Here is a 22869-nt window from a genome sequence, read left to right on the forward strand (position 1 = left end):
ATGAAGCAATGTGATGCACCAGAATCGAATAAAACCTTTCTAGGAATATCATTGACTTAGAGATTACCCATGATCACATCTAAGGAGTTCTCTGCTTCAGTTGCATTCACCATATTGACCCTTGCTGACCTGGGATTGAACTTCACATTACATTGCCTGGAGGCTTGACTGGAGGAAGACACTGCTGGTTGGTGCACTTGTTAAAGTAATGACCCTTCTGACCACAGGTGTGACAAGTCACCTCTGACAGCGGACGGAATTAGACTTGATGATTTCCTTGTTTCTGGTGCTGAAATCTCTGCTGGAAAGCTGGGTTGGGTGGGTGGGGAGAACCACAACCACCAAACTTCTTGAACTGCTGAGGCTGCGGAGGAGGAGGAGATACCCAATATTTCTTTTTCTTCTGAACCACCTGACTTGAGGATGAGGAACTCGAATCTCTGAAACTCTTCCTTGAGTTCTCAAATTTGAGCAAAGCCGCCTCAGCCCTAAGAGCCAAATTGTAAAACTGGTCGAACTTGAGAGGATCGTGGAAGGCAAGGGAGAGTGGCAAACCTTCCTTCAGACCACCTCGGAACTGATAAATCTTGCTCTTCTTATCTGGAATGTCTTGTTTAGCATAACGAGCCACCTCCTCGAACTCTACATTGTACTTGTACACTGACGGACCTCCTTGCTTCAAGCGCCAGAATTTCTCACGCATATCTTCCACAAAACTGCTGCAATATAGTGAGTCCCGAAATCCCTGCAGAAATCATCCCAGTTGATTGCTATGTCGCCTCTGGAATCCTTCAATTGCTGCCACCATTCTGCAGCATGTCCCTTGAGCTAAAATCTTGCAAACTTTACGAAGTTCTCTGGTCGCACATTACTGCACTCGAAGTGCTTGTTCATGTCATGAATTCAGTCATCCGCATCGAATGGCTGGTCACACGAAGTGAAGGACTTCGGCTGGTTCGCCAGGAATTGAATGAGAGTTGCAAACTGTTGTCCACCATTGTTGAATTTACCCTGATGTTGTTGGTTTCTCTCTTGCAACAACTGGAGCAAAATCTGAGTATTTGCATTGGTTACCGCCATCATAGCTTGCCATGCCTCTGGAGGAGGAGGCGGTGGCGGAGGGGGTGGTGGAGGGTCAACATTCTCACGACCCGGGTTCTGGCAAGTTGGTGGAGCCATCCTGGAGACGGACAACAACATTACACCAGAGATGAAAATTCAAATATTAAGTTGATTCAATGGACAAAATCATGTGAACAAGAATTCTTAGCAAATGCACTCGAACTATAATTAGTAAGAATGCTTCCTCACAATAACTGCCGACAACATCTGATTCAAAGCCACTTGTAAATACCAAGTATGAGCTAGGATTGCTCGAAACAAATGTATATATCCAAAATACATCTGATGTAAGAATTCCTAAGTTGTTAATGGAATTCCCACCTAAGAACTTCCGAAATTTCTGGTCATGCGGTCTGGTTCACGGATACAAGGATAAATTTATCAATCAACTCCTATACTTACCCGTCCAGTGTATCACATCTGTCAACACATAACCAGAATCTCGGAACCTCATCTATCTCAGACCATCATAATCACAACGATACTAAGTGTGGAGGTACCACTGAACTCTCTGCACCAATACTGGGGATGCCGGGCTTATCGCGCCACTACTAGTATTGAAGCAATTTCGAACATCCTCCGTCCTGAGATACTAAGAAATCTGAATGATAACGATGTGTCCAAGAATCCCCTTGAGCTCAACTCCCCAGAATAAAATCAACACAATAGGAGGCACTAAGACAGAACTCCATCACATCGGTATCATATAGATTACAAAATATCGTCGTGATCCTAATTTTTTTGAGTGAGAAGAGGAGTAGAATTAAAATTTCGTAAGTCGTAAACCTCACCAGAGCATAGAAGAGGAGAAAAAAGAAACCTACTATCCGATAGAACTAAGACTCAAAATAGTTTTTAATTAGACTCGACTCGGCCAAGTTCGATCAATCAAAGGCTCCTATGGTCGTAAGGCTCTGATTACCAACTTGTAACGACTAAGATGCGACTCTTTTCTTATTTGGGGCGAGGCCTCAAAAGGTGAAAGAGGCGCATCTAAGTGTTTCGCAAGCAGGATAAACATCGCAATACATAATGGAAGGAAGAGTAATAAGATTTGGCTTACACTCGCCACAAGCTAAATTACACAATCACACAACCATACATTATTCAAATGGAAAATAGGGTCCGTCTACGTACAACATAAACGACAAAATCTGATGCTATCCCGCCTTGCTAGGCCCACGTTCACGACCAAGTGCCTCTAATCCTCGGGATACGTCACGTACAACCCGCAACTATCCTCGTCGAACTCCCACCTTAGCTGGGTATCCTCGGGAATGTCTGCATCTGGGGTACCTGTACGTGTGGGTGGTTGTAGTAAACTCTAAGCCACGAGGACTCAGCAATCTTGTCACCTTGGTATCGAGTCTAACTAAGTTAATAGGTGAGATTGGGGTATGTGTTTGAGTTTGCCGCATCCGAAGTGTATATGGTGGCTAGCTTACGAAGAACAGGAAAAGAAGTTAAGGTGGTCTACGCAAGACGGTCGAGATCTAAGAGTGATCACTAATAGATCCTGAACTCCTACTTACGTCATTCATAACCCCACCGTGTTCTCGATCAGAGAAGGAACTCCGAAAGAAACAGTCACGGTTACGGACACAGTTGGCAAGTTTTAGTTAAGTTACTTAAGTTGTCTAGAACCGGATGTTAACAAAATATCCATGTTTGCCACATAACCGCGGGCACAGCTTCCCGAAATATTTAACCCTGCATGGGTGCTCCAACTGATCCATCATAAATTACCACATGCCGCATAGTAATCCTCGACCACGAAACTCGCGATCTCGTTGGATTCCTTAGAGGAAAACCTCAACTTTGAGTAGACCCAAAGTGTCACCGGAATCCCAATGCACAAGATATATCGCTAAGGTAAGACAAGTCCACCGCCCGACGTGTCGACGACCCTGATAAGAGCCGCGTATCTCAGTCTCAGGACACGTCGGATAAGCACGACGTACGGTGGCCTGAGAGACATCTCCCGGGTTGGCCCCACAAACGGGTCTAGGTTGGACCAACACTCATGAGGAGCAACGGTCCGGGGGATTGACTAAGTTCCTTGGGGTAGCTATTCCCTATGCTTTTTTATTAAGTTGTTACCAAATTAACACCAAAGTTGGGTCTTGCGAGACTAGCCTTAACACTAAACGATTTATCAAGGGGGTCCCCATAACATACCCGAACGTGTTAGGAGCGCTTAGTTATGGAATAAAACACTGGTAGCAGAAATTAAGGCGACAAATGTGTAACGAATCACCCGATAAAAGGCTAGGCCTTCCACTATTTACCAAGTATATAGGTGCATTAATTAAAATAGCATTTAAATAAGATGATATCAAATTGGCCATGTTATCACATGGACCAGCTTGCACCTGCAACTAGCAACACAAATATCAATGGTCGAGCAAGCCTAACTTAGCTAAACAATATTTGCTAGGAGGGGAGGTGTTTGAGGTTTCATGGCAATGTTTGATGGCCTATATATCATGTGGTAGGTAGCTGAGATATAACGATGGAATCGAAGCAACTAAGCATAACAAAGCTAGAAATAGTGTCAAGGTCACAATCATCTTACTTGTGATTTCTTTAGAGTGGAACTGTTCCTCATATTCCTCCGCGAACTCACCGGACTCCTCGAACTCGTTTCCGGACCTAGTAGCTAACCAAAAGAAATAATCATCCAATAAACAACAGCAAGATATTATGCAACAATCAAAATGATGCATGTATGCACAACCTCTAAATATGCACATAATCAATCCTACAAAGATAACCAAGTGCCACCTCATCACAAAGTGAAACTTCTACAGAACTGCTGAAATCTGGAATCCAGTGCCACCATTGGATTCCTGAGGTTTTTCTACCCCAACACCATATATTATACTCCTAGATATGCATGCACAAAAACACCACAAACAGCAAAATAAATACTACACACGATCAAACTCTGCAATTGTCCAGAACATAAGCTGTTCTTGAACCTGCCCAATTGGGTATATTCCTTTTCTGGGAATATTCCAGATTTGGAAATTCATCACAAACACACAAAAGAAAACAACACACATACTCAGCAGGGAGGGTCCAGTTGGTCATACTCACCAGCGCTCCCTAGAGTATGCCAAGTGGGCCCTGGACCCACTAGACACACACAAACACATAAAGAAAAGAAAAATGGGGCTTGGTGGGGATCGAACCCTCCACCTCACCCACACACACACACACACAACACCCTACCATTGGGCTACCGCAGGCTAGCTGCCCTAACAGGGGAGGATGTTGGAAATATGCCCTAGAGGCAATAATAAAGTTGTTATTATTATATTTCCAGTTCATAATAATTGTCTATTATTCATGATATAATTGTATTAACCGGAAACCGTAATACATGCGTGAATATATAGATCACAATGTGTCCCTAGTAAGCCTCTAGTTGGCTAGCTCATTGATCAACGGATGATGATGGTTTGTTGATCATGGACATTGGATGTCATTGATAAAGGGATCACATCATTGGGGAATGATGTGATGGCAAAGACCCAATCCTAAGCATAGCACTAGATCATGTTGTTCGTCTGCTAAAGCTTTTCTAATGTCAAGTATCACTTCCTTATACCATGAGATTGTGCAACTCCCGGATACCGTAGGAGTGCCTTGGGTGTACCAAATGTCACAACATAACTACGTGATTATAAAGGTGCACTATGGGTATCTCCGAAATTGTGTGTTGGGTTGTACGAATCGAGATCGGGATTTGTCACTCCATGTGACGGAGAGGTATCTTTCGGCCCACTCGGTAATCCATCATCATATTGAGCTCAATGTGACTAAGGAGTTAGTCACGTGATGATGTGTTACGGAATGAGTAAAGAGACTTGTCGGTAACGAGATTGAACAAGGTATAGGAATACCTACGATCGAATCTCGGGCAAGTATCATAGCGGTAGACAAAGGAAATTGTATACGAGATTGATTGAATCCTTGACATCGTGGTTCATCTGATGAGATCTTCATGGAACATGTGGGAACCAACATGGATATCCAGACCCCGCTGTTGGTTATTGGCCGGAGAGATGTCCCGGTCATGTCTGCATGTCTCCCGAACCCGTAGGGTCTACACACTTAAGGTTCGATGACGCTAGGGTTATAGGGAAATAGTGTACGTGGTTACCGAAGGTTGTTCGGAGTCTCGGATGAGATCCCGGATGTCACAAGGAGCTCCGGAATGGTCCAGACGTGAAGATTGATATATAGGATGAAAGGTTTTGTACACCAGAAATGTTTCGGGCGTCACCGGTAACGTACCGGGACCACCGGAAGGGTTCCGGGGGTCCACCGGGAGGGGCCATCAACCCCTAAGGCTAACATGGGCCAAAAGGTGGAAGGGAACCAGCCTAGAGTGGGCTGGTGTGCCTCCCACCAAGACCCAAGGTGCATCAAGGGAGGAAGTGTAACATCCCAAATTTTGGAATGTTAATATAATTATTATATTGTTTGTTTGCTTGCTTGAGTGATTGAAACTTGAGTGAAATTTGAAACTTTTCAAAAAAAACTTTTGAATGAGGGGGAATAAAATGACTTTCCCCATCTCCGATGAATTCAAATTCAATCTTTTAAAAACAAAGAGAGAAGATGACATGACTTCTTCAACTATAAAGAATTTGAACGGAGTTTGCATTTGAATCCTTTCAAAATATTTGCCTTTGCTTCTATATTTTTCTTCCCCGAAAAAATTCTTGCACGCAAGAAAGAGCGGAGGAAAATGACCCTCCAAAATGTGAGGCATTTCTGAAATATTTTGAGCCAAGAAGACCCAAGTTTATGGGGAAAATATTTTGCCAAAAGAAAATATAGCATAAGGGTTTTTTTTGAAAAAAAAAACATTTTTAAAAAGTTTTTATTTTGGTTTTGGAAATATGATAATAAATTAGGAAATATTTTTCTGATCGATTTGGTATATAATACTCCATATAAATTATTTCCTTTTATTCTTTTCTTGTTGTTAAAAAAACAAATCGAGAGATTTTCCTGGGCCAGATCCCCAGATCGCTGGGAGAGAATCCCTGGCCGGTCCTTTCGACAGCGCACCCCTTTTCTTCCTTTCTTTTTTTCTTTCCTTTTTTCCTTCCTTCTTCTTCCCCTTTTCCTTTTCTTCCTCATGAGCCTTCCTTCCCAGCGCGCCTCCCCTTTCCATGGCGAGCCCCCTGCATCGACGGGATCCGCCCCGATCTCTCTCCTTCCTTTCCTCTGCGGCCCCCCTCCCCTCCCTATTTAAGCCGCAGCCCCGAGCCCCCCCCCCCCCTCGGCCCCTCCTCCCCACGCCGTCAGGCCTCGCCCCAGCCCCCTGCTGCCTCGCCGGAGCCAGGCACCAGAGGAACAACTCCCCTTCGCCCCGACCAGCACCGCGCCTCCCCGCCCCAACCGACGCCGCCACGAGTTTCCCCCCTGCCCCCGCAACCCATTTTTACCCCTAGCCCGAGACCTCGCCGCCTCCTCACCACCCCTCGCCACCTCGCCGGAGTTGGAGCCGGCCAAAGGTACTGGAGCCATCCCCGCCACCCTGCCGCATCACCGAACTGCCCCTCCGCCGCCACCAGTCGACGGAGGAGTTTCCCCGCAACGCCCCCGACCCCTCAGCCGCCGCCGGAGACCGCCGGAGGACCCTCCCCGTCGACCGCCACCTTCTCTGCCTCGCCGGAGAAGGAGCACCAGCAACTCCCACGGTGAGCACCCCCCACCCCTGGTAGCCGTTAGATCTAAAGCATGCGGTGCAGATTAGATGTGGTGTACCCCTTCGAGTTATTACATAAAACCAGCCCGGTTTTCTATCCACTTAAACTGAGCCGACACGTTTTCACTAGATATCGGCCATTTTCTAGTAACTCTCGCAGCAAACACCCCCGCAACCAACCAGAGACTGCCACATGTACCCCTATCCGATAGAATATAGTTTTTTCCTTTTCTGTATTAATTCCAAAACAGAGAAAGTTCCAATCTTGTTTTGATCATAACTTTTGATATGGAGATCCAATGAGGTTGATTCTTTTTCCAGTAGATCACAATTGTTCTATATTTTCTAAAAACATATAATTTGTCTATGTTTGAAATTTTAAAATTTAAATTAGATCAGATTTAGTTCAAACCTTGTTTTGCTTATTCCAGGAGTTTAAAAATAGCTTTTAATTTAATTCTTTTTTCTACTGATCACTAGTGATCTTAGTTATCAGTGGTAAAAAATTCAGAATTATTTGAGTATTTTAGCTCATTGTTTCTTGTGAAACAATTTCTGTTTCACCTCTTTTAGGATTATGGCTATTTCCTTTTCTATAATTGTTTTTAAATTATTTTCTTTTATATTTCAGAAAGATTATGTTTTGTTTCTGTTAGTTACCAGTAGGTTTGCAACAAGTTTTGATTTTTATTTTTATATGTTATCATGAAATCAATTCTAGTTCCCTAATAACTTGCAATTGGTTTCTCCACTGTTTCAAATCCCGTTTGGAAATACTTTCAAAAAGTTTTGTGAACAAATACTCTATTTTATCTTAGTTAAATTTATATCTTAGTTCCCTGTTAGTATTTTCCGTTGGACAAAAACTATTTAGTGTTTGATGTAGTAGAACAGTCCCTAGTCTTATTTGAAGTTTCCCTCGGATTCCTATTCGCTCTCTCTTTTGTTTTAATTGCTAGTATGAGTGCTTATGTGAATGATATGTTTGTTATATAGATTTCATCAGAGAGTGACGAGTAGTTTATCAAGTTATTTCTCGAGAAATTCTTCTTCGTCAACATCACTAGGCAAGTCATTTGATCATGTATCACCTATGTTTTATGCATCGTAGTTCTACCATCCTATGCCCAATTGCATGCTGACTAGGTACTTGGAAATTATGGTTACATATTGTAGTATCATGTGGTAGGCACCCAACAACCCCGTTACTAGGCCCGGGACGAAAAATTTCATATTGCTATGCTGGAGTAGACGGGATTCTGGTTGAGAGTTTATCACAAGTGATGCGAGGATACTTTAATAACCAAGACCGGTTAAGTCAAGACTTTTCAAGACCTCGTGATGCAATGCAACTCTGGGTGAAGGACGGTTGATCGGCTCCCTGGAGAAACCAGTGGATGACCCGGGATGCTGGAGACGGCCATGACATCTTGCGGAAAGCTTCACCCAGGCTCAAAGAGACGGACGGATATTTTCAAGACCCAAGGCTTACCTGCACAACCACAAGTCATTATGGGCTCTGGCTTGGTTGGACAACGCGGCGACTCTGGACAGGTGGTGCTAGAAGATGTAGAAGAACGGTAGGATTGGATGGGCACCGACAGGGATTCAGAGGGACCCGTTGAAAGACCATGTTTTGATCATCCGGTCTTCAAACACCCAGAAGTGCGAGGACATACACGGAGGCGATCAAATCTTGTGGGGAACGTGTGCAAAACTCTGCAGAGTACTCAAACCTAATCGATTAGCCGTGTCCACGGTCATGGACAACTTGAGCCAAAGGAACTGCAGTTATCTGAAATTCTCAACACCATTATAAATACTTGATGAGGGTAATATTGATAACTTGGGTATGAGAACTGGTTGGCGGAACCATCTCATTAACAACCAACAGCGTAGTAAAAATTTTCTTTTAGCCCCTCTTGTTGTAGGAGAAAATTTGCTTTACGCTAAAACTTACAACACCACCTGTCATATAAGCATATAGTATAAATGATATTTTACCCCCTCTCATATGCGACTTGCCGGCATATTCAATATGCTGACCTACACGGCTGCAACGTCTTATGTTGCAGATATTTTTTCCTCGACGAGTAAGAGTACGATTCAGGGTTACGGTCTACACTCAACTTGCCGTTGGTGTTTATTGGGACTCCACTCCCTTGACTATTTCCGCTGAAATATTTAAGGTATATATCAGTTTTACGCTATTTCCATGTGATTGCACTTTGATATATACATTTGATGTACTGTGTGTGCCAGCATACTGATCCAGGGATGGCACAGATACACAGAGGCTTGACTCGTTTTGAGACGGGTCGCTACAGGAAGGGGGGCAAATCCTAGCGTGGGACGGGGCCCAAGGCCCATCTAGGGTGCCACCCCTCCTCTCCCTTACCCTGGCCACCGCCCCTGCCCTAGATGGGGCTGCCGCACCCCTTGAGAGTGGGAACCCTAAGGGTGGGCACCTCCTCCCTCTCCCCCTATATATAGTGAAGTTTTTGGCTGATTTGAGACAAGAAAACTCTCTCTCGGCGCAGCCCTTCCTCTCTCTATCCTCGTCCTCCGCATAGCTTAGCTAAGCTCTGCCACAGAACCACGTAGCTCTAGCGCCACCATGCCGTAGTGCTGTCGGAGCTCTCTCCCTCAACCTCTCCTTCCTCCTTGTTGGTTCAAGGTGTTGGAGACGTCACCGGGTTGCACGTGTGTTGAAAGCGGAGGTGTCGTAGTTTGACACATAGATTGGAATCCACCGCGATCTGAATCGATAATCTAGCTCTGCCTCCCTAACAGGAGGGAAAATCCCAGCAAAATAAAAGAGGCTCTGCCTCCCTAACAGGAGGGAAAATCCCAGCAAAATAAAAGAGGCGGCATAGCTTAGCTAAGCTCTGCAAGAGAACCACGTAGCTCCAGCGCCACCATTCCGTAGTGCTGCCGGAGCTCTCTCCCTCAACCTCTCCTTCCTCCTTGTTGGTTCAAGGTGTTGGAGACGTCACCGGGTTGCACGTGTGTTGAAAGCAGAGGTGTCGTAGTTTGACACATAGATCGGAATCCACCGCGATCTGAATCGATAATCTAGCTCTGCCTCTGTAACAGGAGGGAAAATCCCAGCAAAATAAAAGAGGCTCTGCCTCCCTAACAGGAGGGAAAATCCCAGCAAAATAAAAGAGGCGGCATAGCTTAGCTAAGCTCTGCCACAGAACCACGTAGCTCCAGCGCCACCATGCCGTAGTGCTGCCGGAGCTCTCTCCCTCAACCTCTCCTTCCTCCTTGTTGGTTCAAGGTGTTGGAGATGTCACCGGGTTGCACGTGTGTTGAAAGCGGAGGTGTCATAGTTTGACACATAGATCAAAATCCACCGCGATCTGAATCGATAATCTAGCTCTGCCTCCCTAACAGGAGGGAAAATCCCAGCAAAATAAAAGAGGCTCTGCCTCCCTAACAGGAGGGAAAATCCCAGCAAAATAAAAAAGTCCCAGCAACATAAAAGAGGCGCGCAAGGGGGGACTCGAAACCACCACCAGCTATGCGAGAGATGGTTCGGTTGCCACTGCGCTATCAACGTGCATCTACCCTAATCAGAGCAGCAAGCAAGATGAAACTTCTCTGCTCTCCACACTACCACGCGATAAAATCAAAAGGGTTTGGGGGGCAGGGATCGAACCCACGACCTCATGTTGTTGGGTTTGCATGGTACCAGTCGAGCTATGAAGGGGATACTGACAGAGGAGGGCTCCAGCCGAGGTGGAATAACCCAGGGTGTCCTCTATCTGAAAGGAGAGGAGCAACGGCGACGTGCTACCGCTCTACGATCTGCAGCCGCTGCTGCTGCCTACCGAGCTACTGCTGCTGCTGCACTACGACTGTTGCTGCTCCTCTACTACATACTGTTGCTGTTACTACGCACAACCCTGCTGCTTCTGCTCCTGCTACCTGTCGGTGCAACTCCGGTACGGCTACGTACACGGCGCAAATATGATGGCTACTACCGGAGAGGGGAGCGGAGAGGAACAGACTGTGCTCACCTAGGGTGTAGAAGAGGAGGGCACACGCGACGAGGAGGAGCGACGTGCCGCTGCAATCGATGAACCGTTGCACGAGGAGATCGCCGGAGAGGAAGAAGAGCTGCTCGTCGTCGGCGTCGTGCCGTCGACCTTGACATCCGGTTGCCGCGGGAATGGAACCCCACGACACTACGCAAGCTCCTGGTCCAGACGGGGAATGGGCGTCGATCTCCTCCTGCTGTCGAGCTCACCAGGAGTTGTTCATGGCGACGACGATGTGTGGTGGCTCATCCCGACGGCGCTAGGAGTAAGGGGAGGAGGAAAATCGGTGGAGGTGGAACCCTAGAGGCGGGCCATGGCCAAATAGGCCGGAGGGGGAGCCGTGATGGCCGTCTGATGGAGGAGGAGGTTGATCCAGTGGCGCCCATGAAGTCGTACAGCTGTCGCACGCGAGGTGGAAGAGAAGGACACGCTCTGGCTGGCAGGGCCGAAACCATTGAAGCTGGGCCTGGTTCTCCCTCTCTCTCTCTCTCTCTCTCTCCCTACAAACTCTTTGCAAATAAAAACAACACAGGTTTTGATTAAAAGCCAGAGGTTAAAAGAAAAGGAGTAAAACAAAAATAAAAATACTTTTGGCTCCTAAAAAACATGCTCCAGTTTATGAAAATAATTTGGGCATTTTTGGAGAGTAAACTTTTAAATGCCTTTTATTTGAATAAGACTTTGTTTTAAAATAAAATAAACAGGGAAAATAAGGCTAAAACCAGAGGGGTTGCCTCCACAATTATCAAAAGGATTTTAGGAAAATATGAACATTTTATTGGGTCAAAACAGAAGGTTTTTAAACTACCACAAAATAATTGGAAGGGGGGAGTTTTGAAGTCATGGTGCAACAAGGGTGTTTTGAGAAGATCCTTGTTATGCCCACACCACATAACTAGCACATGCCATTCTCATCCATGCACTTTACTCAAGCACCAAGGTGCAACAAACCACACAAGATGCAAACATGATGCCATGACGCACATGAAATGATGTCCCCAAAACTCATACCACTCAACCTAACATCACAAGGTTGCCTTACAAGTAAAGATTACAAGGGGGGGAGAATTGCATTGGGGCTGGCACAACCATGCCCTAGGGTTGGATCCACCTCTGCACCGTTCCGCGCTTGCCTTCTTCCTGTGCTCCCTCACTGTCCTTGAGCGAACTCGGCCTTCACACTTTTCATGGCATCCAGCAAAGATACTACAAGCGCTGGAGCGCGGGCAGGGCTCTAAGGACCGTCGTCGTCCCTTAGGGGCAGCGAGGTTCGGCCCCCAAGGTCAGTCCCAACGCGCGGGAGTCGGGTCGCCAGCGATGAGTAAGTGCACCGCCCTTATCACCTGCCGCCGCCCTTATCACCTGCCCTTGCATATCTTGCTTGATCTGATGAACCCGATTGCCGAGAGTTTAAAGGTGCATGTGCCTAAGAGGCCCAGGAGTGTCGCGCCGGGGTGCTGCTTAGTGCGCCACCGTTTGGTGAAGCTTCTTCTTCGACGCCTAGGCCAGTGGGGCCCGAGGGGCTGTCGATCCCAGCCGGGGCGGTGGCGAAACCCCGGGAGCGCACGGTCGTGAGTGCCACACTAGTCATTCATAGCCTCGGGCGCGGGGTGGTCCTGACTGTCAGGGAAACTGCCATCGTCCAACGGGAGGCGGTCGTGTCCTGTCGCGAGTGGGAGGCCATCCAAATCACCCGTAACCAGGAGGCAGAGTGCGACCGCCTTGAGGCCTTGGTGAGGCGCGTCCTCGCCGGTGAGGCCACCCATGTGGTGGCGCAAGGAGGCCGTGGCTGGCGCAAACGCGAGGGTGGCTTGTGAGCGGGTGGCTGCCCTGGACGAGTACCATGGCGAGCTCGCTAGACGGGAGGCCTTCCTCCAGCTAAAGTACGACACACTCAAAGTGGAGGCAAGCGTGCTCAGGGCCCACCTGCAAGGGTCACAAGCCACCCTGGAGGTCGCCTCCGGAAGCGAGGGGGAGGCCAAGGAGGAGCTGAAGTCGCTCCTGGCCTAGGTCGGTGAAGCCACAGATGATGCACAAGCGCTCAAGGACGACGTGGCGCATGGTGGCGCACGCGTGCCACATGGAGGAGCAGTGCGCCCAGAGGTCCCGGGAGCTGGATCTGAACGCGGGTGCCGCGCTTCACCGCTTCAACAGGGACGACCCTTCACTGCCGAGAGCGTATGGCAACGGGGGCCACACCGACTTTCTCCTCATGGTGATGGAGGTGTTGTAGTCGGGCGCTTCCAAGGTGGAGGATTACGTTGAGTCTCGTGCGCGCGACCTCCTGGGCAACGCGCCGTCGCGCGTCCTCTCCAACTTGCGTTGCCACTATCCAGCGTTCGACCCTCCCGCGCGATGGAGCCCATGCTCGCGGAGCTCAGGAACCCTCTCAGGGACGAGGTGCGCAGGCACGTGGAGTCCTTTGTCGGGCGTCTTGCCCGGGCGGTGCCTCCCTTGGAGGGCGGCAATCTCAGGGCCGCGGCCCCCAAGGACAATGACGAAAACGGCCCCTCCTCCGCTCGAGCTTCCTCAACCTTTATCTTCCGCACCAAAGAACTCTTGGCCCCGTGAGGATGTTAGACATTCTGTAACTTACTTTTTGTTCCGAGTAACAGTTGTCTGATGTGCTTTGGGAGTTTTTTGTTCCATCTGCAATGTTCTCCCTTTTTCCCACGCGTCATGTGCATCCCAGGCGACGAGAGCATGTTGCACCCATCTCCTGAGGCCTCACTCGTGGCGTGCACCCGGGGCGTGGACCGGCAGACCCCGAGTGCTGCCCAGCTTCGCGCTCCCTCGACCGCGGTTGTTCATGCGAGTCTCACGAGGCTGGTACCCTTGTGAGGGCCCCGCCTAGGCTGCCGCGGGGGGGGGGGGGGGGCGCTTTAGGAACCCGGTTCACCCTTCCTTTGCGTCGTCTGCTCTCGCGGCTGGTTTAACGCGTCGTGGCACTAGGGCACATCCACTGAGCGCGAGAGCGAGGGCTCCTGAAGCGCGACCCTCAGGGACTCGCACGTACGGCGGCTGCTCGCGCGACCCGCCTCGCGGGGCCCCTCGTGGGAAGTTCTACAAAGAGAAAAACACCAAGCCTTGACGACGCATACTTGCCTGCATGCATTTGGGCATCCCCGCTTGCATATGGGCGTGGTAAGAGAAAAAAACCAAGGGAGCTCCATAAAAACCAGAAAATCCGTGACCTTCGCAAGAAAATACAAAGCTAACTTATTTGCGAACCCAAAAAGGATAGGCGTGACTGTCGCACTCAACGCTGGCCAGCCCGGTGAGCTTGCTCATAAGTCAAAAGTAGGGACAAATAAAAGCGGGCACCATGCCTAGCACGGGCAAACCTAAAAAATAAATGCGGACCCCGAGGTGTTTCCTTTATCTTCTTTCCTAGCGCGGAGCATGAGGAGTGCCACTAAGACATGGGATAGGGGCCCCACCATAGCCATGAAGCGGCTGGTCGTGGGGTTATGCATAAGAGACCCCTTGTCGTATACAACCCACTCGTTATTGCGTGACAGTGTCATGGGATTCTTCCCTAGCACTGAGCATGAGGACTTCCACTAAGACGTGGGAGGGGGCCCCTACCGCCGCCACAACGCTGCTTGTCATGGGGTTTTGCACGAGGGAACCTCGGGTGCATACAACCCACTTGTTATTATGTGAGAGGGTCATGGGTTGGCCTCCGCGTGTCTGACTTCAAGCTCCCACCTCCTATGCGCAGGCTAGTGGTGCGGGGCCTGCGGACTCGTACTGTCTTCTAGGGCCCCCACCCTCACTCCCCACGTGCATGGCGTGTGGCCTCGGGCTATGGCGAATCTGATGGGGACCCCACCCTCCATCTCCAAGCACGCAGCGTCCAGCCTAGACACATGGGCGCCCCTAGGGGCGTCCTTCCCCATGGGATTCTTCTCTAGCGCTTCTTGTCGCCTGGCGAGGAAGCGCGTACGCCGGCTGATCGCTCCCCTGACTCCCGTGTCAGTACTATCATGCTACACACGACCTGAAGAGTCTGACCGGAAGGCGGCAGGTCGGCACTAAAGCTTTGTATTTAAGGCAAAGAACACCATTCCATGTGAAAGTCCATCAAATTCGTTACATATTCCGAAAAGACTCTAGATGGTCAGATCAATTCAACTCTAATCATAGCAAGCATAACAGGATAATGGCACAACATGGTCCAAGCATCTACCAGGTGTGCTAGGTTGCTTGGTTTAGCTATTTACTGTGACAATGTGAGGTCATGCAAAGGAATGGGTTCATCTACCGTAACACAAGTAATATTTGAATCGTCTTGTCCTAATGCATTAAATTGAGAGCAAGAGCGAGAAAGTGGATTGTATAGAAGAACACGACTGTTCTTCGATGTCGTCGATAACTACATCTAGCAAGTCTATCGACAAAGTCAAATAGAAACAATTTAAGCACAGAAATGCTTCACAATGATGCATGAGCATGGCATGTTAACATGTTGCTGGTTTTGTCTATTGCAAGTGACCACAAATTTATTGAAAGTTATTTGACCAATATAGATCAATTTCAAACTCCACCTAAGGCATTTCAATTGCCATTTAATTTAAATGTCATAACCAGCAAACTTGGGTTGTTCAAACATGCATGAAAATGATACCATGAGATTCTTTGGATTTTTTCTGATAATTTTTCATATATAATTTATTCCATTTGGAGTTATAAATTGTTTTCTATGAATTTTCAAAATTCTAGGGATTTTATGGATTTTCCTGAATTGTTTCTATTTCATAAAATCATTAATTCCGTCAACACTACATCATGCTGCCGTTAGCAGGTCAACAAACCCGGTCTAGGTCAAACCTGATATGCGGGACCCATATGTCACTGACCCAGCATTAAACATGTTTAAATTAACCTATTCAATAATTAACCTTGGGTTAATTAGTTGGTGGGGTCACCAGAGTCACGGTGTTGCTTAGCGCTAATTAAACCGGGCCATATCACACAGCCGGGGAGGCACGCCGGAATGGCCCTGCGGCTTCGGTTGGACGTGTCGAGGGCACGATGGCGTAGCCTAGGCTCGCCCGCATCCCGGGGGGGCATACTGGTCGCTGGGGTGCCAGAGCTCGTCGGCAGCGAGCCCGTGGTAGTGGGGCAGATTCGGCAACAGTGGGGGTAGCACTAGGGGTCAAGCGACGGATGGAAGCAAGGGGGATTGGCCGGAAGCTCACCGTTGCAATGGAGGTGACGGAGAGGTTGGATGCGCTCTATGGCGAGCGAATTCGATGACGGCGTCCGACGGCCTGAGGTGGAGAACGAGCTCGCTCTCGTCGTCTCCGGGGCTCTGCAGTCCGCTTTATTCGGCGTGGAGGAGCATCTCGAGGTGGCCCAGGCTTTGGGCATCTCGAGGAGGCGGCGCAACGACGATGGCCGCGGTGGTCCACGACGGCGCGCTCTCGGTTGCTAGTGGAGAGGGAGAGCAGAGAGAGATCCATGGGAGGGAATGAGCATGGGGGAAGAACAAAGAGGGCTCCACGGTGTCTCCATGGCATATGTGGGCGCGAGGAGGAGGCAGCTCCGTGGCAAGCAGGAGGTGGAGGTCGGTGCACGCGCGGTCAACACCGCATCTGCTTACTGGCCGGATGTGGGAGATGACCTCCTCGCCCCTCGTGGGCTGGGCCGGCTACCTCGTGGGCTAGGTAAGCCAGGTCGGCTTTCTGCCTTTCTTTTTTATTTTTGTTCTCTTTTTTATTTTCTGCAATTTGTTTCGGTTTATAATAACATAAAACCATTTCATAAAACCCTGAGAAAAATATATGTCGTAAGATGGACTTATCCAAAGCCATACAATAATTCCCACTGTCTCTGGACATATGTTTTATACATACTTAATATAAATCCAATGAAAATAATTGTCGGATTAAACAAATTCCCAAAATAAAATGTTTCTATGATTCCAAAATATTGATTGACATTTTTACCTCATGCCAATATTTTATTAGAATACCAGTAACATTTTCTTGGATCCTTTTGAAGCAATTTTTATATTGCTTATTTGGCAAAGAAATAAATTCCGAGACTTGATCATTCCTCATTTCATTTTAATTTAAAAATAAAGATGCATGCATGAATGTATTATCAAGCAAGGTTAAACTAGGGTTGTGACATATGCCATCAAGAATGGGGTACTTCCCTGCGTCGGGGTGGGTGACGCGAGGAAACACCTCATGCGCACGATGCGTCAAGGTCTCTTTCCCCCACACAAGGGCGTGCCTCGAGATGAGGTCGTTCTTTCTCACGACACACAGGTAGAAGACGACGCAGGATCATCGGGCGTCGACAAGAGCTTCCTTCATTGCTTCCCCGTCGGGGTCGGCCACCTTCTTTGCCTTCTTCACCGAGGCTGGGGCGTGAGCAGTCGATTTCCTCTTAGGCACCATGGAGAACCTGAGGAAGGTCTGCAGAGGAGATGTGTGAAGACGAGAGAGTGGGGTGGGGGATCTGCACTGTGCGAGAGAGAAGACAAGAGAGGCGACATAATTGGGAATAGTTGGCTTGGATGAGCATCGCCTGTGTGAATCCCCTTCTTATAGGGTGGAATGCGTAGAGGCAGCCTCTCCCCGTCGGATGTGGCCACGCCTTTTTAGGCACACACCTCGAGCACCGTTTTGGTCCACCTCTCCCACGTCCCGCATTTAATGCGCGTCATGGGTGGGCAGTAAAAACATCATTACAACCGTAGTGAAGTTCAACCAAGTGTGTTTGTGCACTATTTTTGGCATAGCCCAACAACGTCAAGGACTTAAGCGTGGCCCTGGCATGGCGGCTCCTGTGAGTATACTAAAGAATTGGTCCTTTAGTACCCTGACTTGTGCATGGACGACATCAACCTCCTTCCTGGCAAGCCATGACGGGAAGATACTGCAGTCAAGACAACATCAATAGAACACCAAGACACCGACAAGCCACCTTGCGAGTGACAAAGACCTGATAGACTTCACTCCCGGCAAGATCCAACTACCAAGCCACCACGCCACCTCATCGTGCTGATTGTCGTTGTCAATGAGGTGTCGAGCATGCAGGATGTTAGGTAGGGCTTGTGAGGGCATGTGCCGGCTCCATTGATCTACAAAAACTTTAATGAGACATGTCCTATTGGCATGGCCGGATAATGAAAGGTAGTTGGGCGAACGACACATAAGGACAGGCAATCCTGATCCGTCCAGGTTAGGTATTGTTCACTGTAGCTATCTCAATAGTTTGACCACTATAGCCACTATAGTAACCCATTCGCCTATGAAAGGAGGTCCGTGGCTACCTTTACAAAGGTAGTTGTCGGATTTAGGGAGCCGCAAAACCCTAAACATCCAAACTCACAGGTGTGTACGAAGATCTCTCTCGGGCTCGCCTCACCTAACTCGCTACTCGTTGGGGGTGTCAACGAACTCACTCGATGGTGAGGTAGACACAGAACGTGGCAGTTTACCCAGGTTCGGGCCGCTGGGAAGCGTAATACCCTACTCCTACTTTGGTGGATTGCCTCTCGTGGAGGTTGGTGGATGAACTAGTACAGTGCTCGAGGCCTCCGGAGGCTAGGTCGCCTTAGCGTGGTGCGGGTGAGAGAATGAACCGATCTCTCCCTCTATGAATTAACCTACCCTCTATATATAGAGGAGGCCCTAGTCCTCTCCCCTTATCGTTCCGGTGGGAAGGGATCCCACAACAACCAATTTTGAAGGGGAACAGGGGAACATGCTCCCCTGCCCAAAGGTGGTCTTCGATTGCAAAACGGTTGCTAACGTTGCAGGGACGGGTCCAGCGGTGACGTCTATCCTGCTCGCTGGTGGCGAGGGCCTTCTTGCACTAGAAAGGAAACCTTTGGAACCCCGGTACACCTTGCCACCTTTGCACTAAAGGGGAAACTACTTCGACATGTTGTCTGCTGCTCGTCTGTCCTACCCCCACGTCATCCTTGACTCCTCGGGCTGGGCCTTGCCTCAAAATATCTGCCGCTCTGGGGGGATCCTGATGAGGCCCCCTGTGGGTCTTGATGTTGTTCCTCCTCGCAAGGCTTGGCCCCTCACGAGGTCCTTGCCATGAGTGGTGCCCTGCTCGAGTGGGTTCCGGGTGTTCACCTGGAGGGGCCCCCCCAACCGGGAGTGAGCCCAAGGCCCTAGGGTGGCGCCACATGTCCTTAGTGGGCTGGTCGAGTCAGCCCAAGAGGGCTATGGCGCCACATATAAAAAATACCAGAAGAATAGAAAAAGAAAAAGGAAAGAGGGAGGTGGGAAGGAAGAGGAGGACTCCTCCTTGTTGGGTAACGTAACATAAATTCAAAATTTTCCTACGCATATTCAGATCTTCCTATGGAGAGACCAGCAACGAGAGAGGGGTAAGAGCATCTTCATACCTTTGAAGATCGCTAAGCGGAAGCGTTGCTAGAACGCGGTTGATGGAGTCGTACTCGCAGCGATTCCAATCTAGTGCCGAACTACGGCACCTCCGCGTTCAACACACGTGCAGCCCGGTGACGTCTCCCGCACCTTGATCCAACAAGGAGGAGGGAGAGGTTGGGGAAGAACTCCAGCAGCACGACGGCGTGGTGTCGATGGAGAGACGAGGTCTCCCGGCAGGGCTTTGCCAAGCACCGGCAGAGAGGAGGAGAAAGAAGGGCAGGGCTGCGCCGAGGGAGAGGGAGAAGTCTATCTCCCAAGGGCCAAAACCCCTCTCTATTTATAGGAGGAGGGGGAGGGGCTGCGCCACCAGATGGGAAAGGGGGGCGGCGGCTAGGGTGGGGAGGGGGTGGTGCACCACCTGGCTTAGGGTTTGCCCCCCTTTTCTCTCCCCCACGCATTGGGCTGAGTGGGGAGGCGCACCAGCCCACCTAGGGGCTGGTTCCCTTCCCCACTTGGCCCACCTTACCTCCCGGGGTCGTTGCCCCCTTTCGGTGGACCCTCGGGGCCACCTCCGATGGTCCCGTTACGTTACCGGTGATGCCCGAAACACTTCCGGTATCCGAAACCATCCGTCCTATATATCAGTCTTTACCTCCGGACCATTGCGGAGCTCCTCGTGACGTCCGGGACTCTGAACAACTTTCGGTAACCTCGTATAACAATTCCCTATAACCCTAGCGTCACCAAACCTTAAGTGTGTAGACCCTACGGGTTCGGGAGACAGGCAGACATGACCGAGACACCTCTCTGGTCAATAACCATCAGCGGGGTCTGGATACCCATGGTGGCTCCCACTTGCTCCACGATGATCTCATCGGATAAACCACGATGTCAAGGATTCAATCAATCCCGTATACAATTCCCTTTGTTTGTCGGTATAGAACTTGCCCGAGATTCGATCGTCGGTATACCTATACCTTGTTCAATCTCGTTACCGGTAAGTCTCTTTACTCGTTCCGCAGCACGTCATCGTGTGACTAACTCCTTAGTCACATTGAGCTCATGATGATGTTCTACCGAGTGGGCCCAGAGATACCTCTCCGTCACACGGAGTGACAAATCCCGATCTCGATTCGTACCAACCCAACAGACACTTTCGGAGGTACCCGTAGTGCACCTTTATATTCACCCAGTTACGTTGTGACGTTTGATACACCCAAAGCACTCCTACGGTATCCGGGAGTTGCACAATCCCACGGTCGAAGGAAAAGATACTTGATATCAGAAAAGCTTTAGCATACGAACAATACGATCTAGTGCTATGCTTAGGATTGGGTCTTGTCCATCACATCATTCTCCCAATGATGTGATCCCGTTATCAGTGACATCTAATGCCCATGATCACGAAACCATGATCATCTTTTGACTAACGAGCTAGCCAACTAGAGGCTTGCTAGGGACACATTGTGATCTATTTATTCACACATGTATTACAGTTTCCTGTTAATACAATTATAGCATGAACAATAGACGATTATCATGAACAAGGAAATATGATAATAACCATTTTATTATTGCCTCTAGGGCATATTTCCAACAGTCTCCCACTTGCACTAGAGTCAGTAATCTAGTTACATTGTGATGTATCGAACACCCATAGCATTATGGTGTTGATCATGTTTTTCTCATGGAAGAGGTTTAGTCAACGGGTCTGCAATATTCAGATCCGAGTGTACTTTACAAATATCTATCACTCCACTCTGGACATGGTCCTGGATGGAGTTTTAGCGGCGTTTGATGTGCTTCGTCTTCCGGTGAAACCAGGGCTCCTTGGCTATGGCAATGGCCCCAGTGTTATCACAGAAGAGTGTCATTGGACCCGACGCGCTTGGAACCACTCCAAGGTCGGTGATGAGCTCCTTCATCCAAATTCCTTCATGAGCTGCTTCTGAAGCAGCTATGTACTCCGGTTCACATGTAGATGCTGCCACGACTTCTTGCTTGCTGCTGCACCATCTCACTGTCCCACCATTCAACACATATACGTATCCGGTCTGTGACTTAGAGTCATTCGGATCTGTGTCGAAGATAGCGTCGACGTAACCCTTTACGACGAGCTCTTCGTTACCTCCATAAACGAGAAACATTTCCTTAGTCCTTTTGAGGTACTTAAGGATATTCTTGACCGGTGTCCAGTGTTCCATACCGGGATCACTTTGGTACCTCCCTACCAAGCTTATGGCAAGGTTTATATCAGGTTTGGTACACAGCATGGCATACATTAGAGAGCCCATGGCTGATGCGTAGGGGACATAACTCATCTTCTCTCTATCTGCTGCCGTGGTCGGCGATTGAGTCTTACTCAATCTCATACCTTGCAGAACTGGCAAGAACCCTTTCTTTGAGTTTTCCATATTGAACTTCTTCAATATCTTGTCAAGGTATGTACTTTGCGAAAGACCTATGAGGCGTCTTGATCTATCTCTATAGATCTTGATGCCTAATATGTATGCAGCTTCTCCAAGGTCCTTCATTGAAAAACTTTTGTTCAAATAGGCCTTTATGCTCTCCAACATCTCTATATTATTCCGCATCAATAATATGTCATCCACATACAGTATGAGGAAAGCTACAGAGCTCCCACTCACTTTCTTGTACAGACAGGCTTCTCCGTAAACCTGTATGAACCCAAACGCTTTAATCACCTCATTAAAGTGAATGTTCCAACTCCGAGATGCTTGCACCAGCCCATAGATGGAGCGCTGGAGCTTGCACACTTTGTTAGCACCCTTAGGGTCGACAAAACCTTCTGGTTGCATCATATACAACTCTTCCTTAAGGTTCCTGTTAAGGAACGCTGTTTTGACGTCCATTTGCCAAATTTCATAATCATAAAAGGCGGCAATTGCTAACATGATTCGGACTGATTTCAGCTTCGCTACGGGAGAGAAAGTCTCTTCGTAGTCAACTCCTTGAATTTGTCGAAAACCCTTTGAGACAAGTCGAGCTTTGTAAACGGTTACATTACTATTTGCATCAGTCTTCTTCTTGAAGATCTATTTATTTTCTATGGCTCGCCGGTCATCGGGCAAGTCCACCAAAGTCCATACTTTGTTCTCATACATGGATCTTATCTCGGATTTCATAGCCTCAAGCCATCTGTTGGAATCCGGGCCCGCCATCGCTTCTTCATAGTTCGAAGGTTCACCATTGTCTAACAACATGATTTCCATCACAGGGTTGCCGTACCACTCTGGTGCAAAGCGTGCCCTTGTGGACCTTCGCGGTTCAGTAGTAACTTGATCCGAAGCTTCATGATCATCATCATTAACTTCCTCTTCAGTTGGTGTAGGCGCCATAGGAACAACTTCCCGCGCTGCGCTACTATCCTGTTCGAGAGGGGTGTGATTACCTCATCAAGTTCTACCTTCCTCCCACTTACTTCTTTCGAGAGAAACTCTTTCTCTTGAAAGGATCCGTTCTTGGCAACAAAGGTTTTACCTTCGGATCTAAGATAGAAGGTATACCCAATAGTTTCCTTAGGGTATCCTATGAATACGCATTTCTCCGCTTTGGGTTCGAGCTTTTCTGGTTGAAGTTTCTT

The 22869-nt window shown here is 48.6% G+C and overlaps 1 long non-coding RNA gene across 2 annotated transcripts in view; it reads right to left on the minus strand.

The window, feature by feature from the left end:
* Positions 1–16483, minus strand: part of LOC123439867 — a 41567-nt gene extending 25084 nt beyond the window's left edge. Inside the window, exons 1-2 of one of the 2 annotated variants that reach the window (XR_006630201.1) lie at positions 16101–16483; positions 3698–3781 (exon numbers count right to left, since the gene is read on the minus strand). This is a non-coding gene — a long non-coding RNA (uncharacterized LOC123439867). The remainder of the gene's footprint in view (positions 1–3697; positions 3782–16100) is intronic. The other variant, XR_006630200.1, reaches the window with a different exon arrangement.
* Positions 16484–22869: the final 6386 nt, after the last annotated feature.

Source organism: Hordeum vulgare, chromosome 3H, assembly GCF_904849725.1.
Source record: "Hordeum vulgare subsp. vulgare chromosome 3H, MorexV3_pseudomolecules_assembly, whole genome shotgun sequence".
NCBI classification, from domain to species: Eukaryota; Viridiplantae; Streptophyta; class Magnoliopsida; order Poales; family Poaceae; genus Hordeum; species Hordeum vulgare.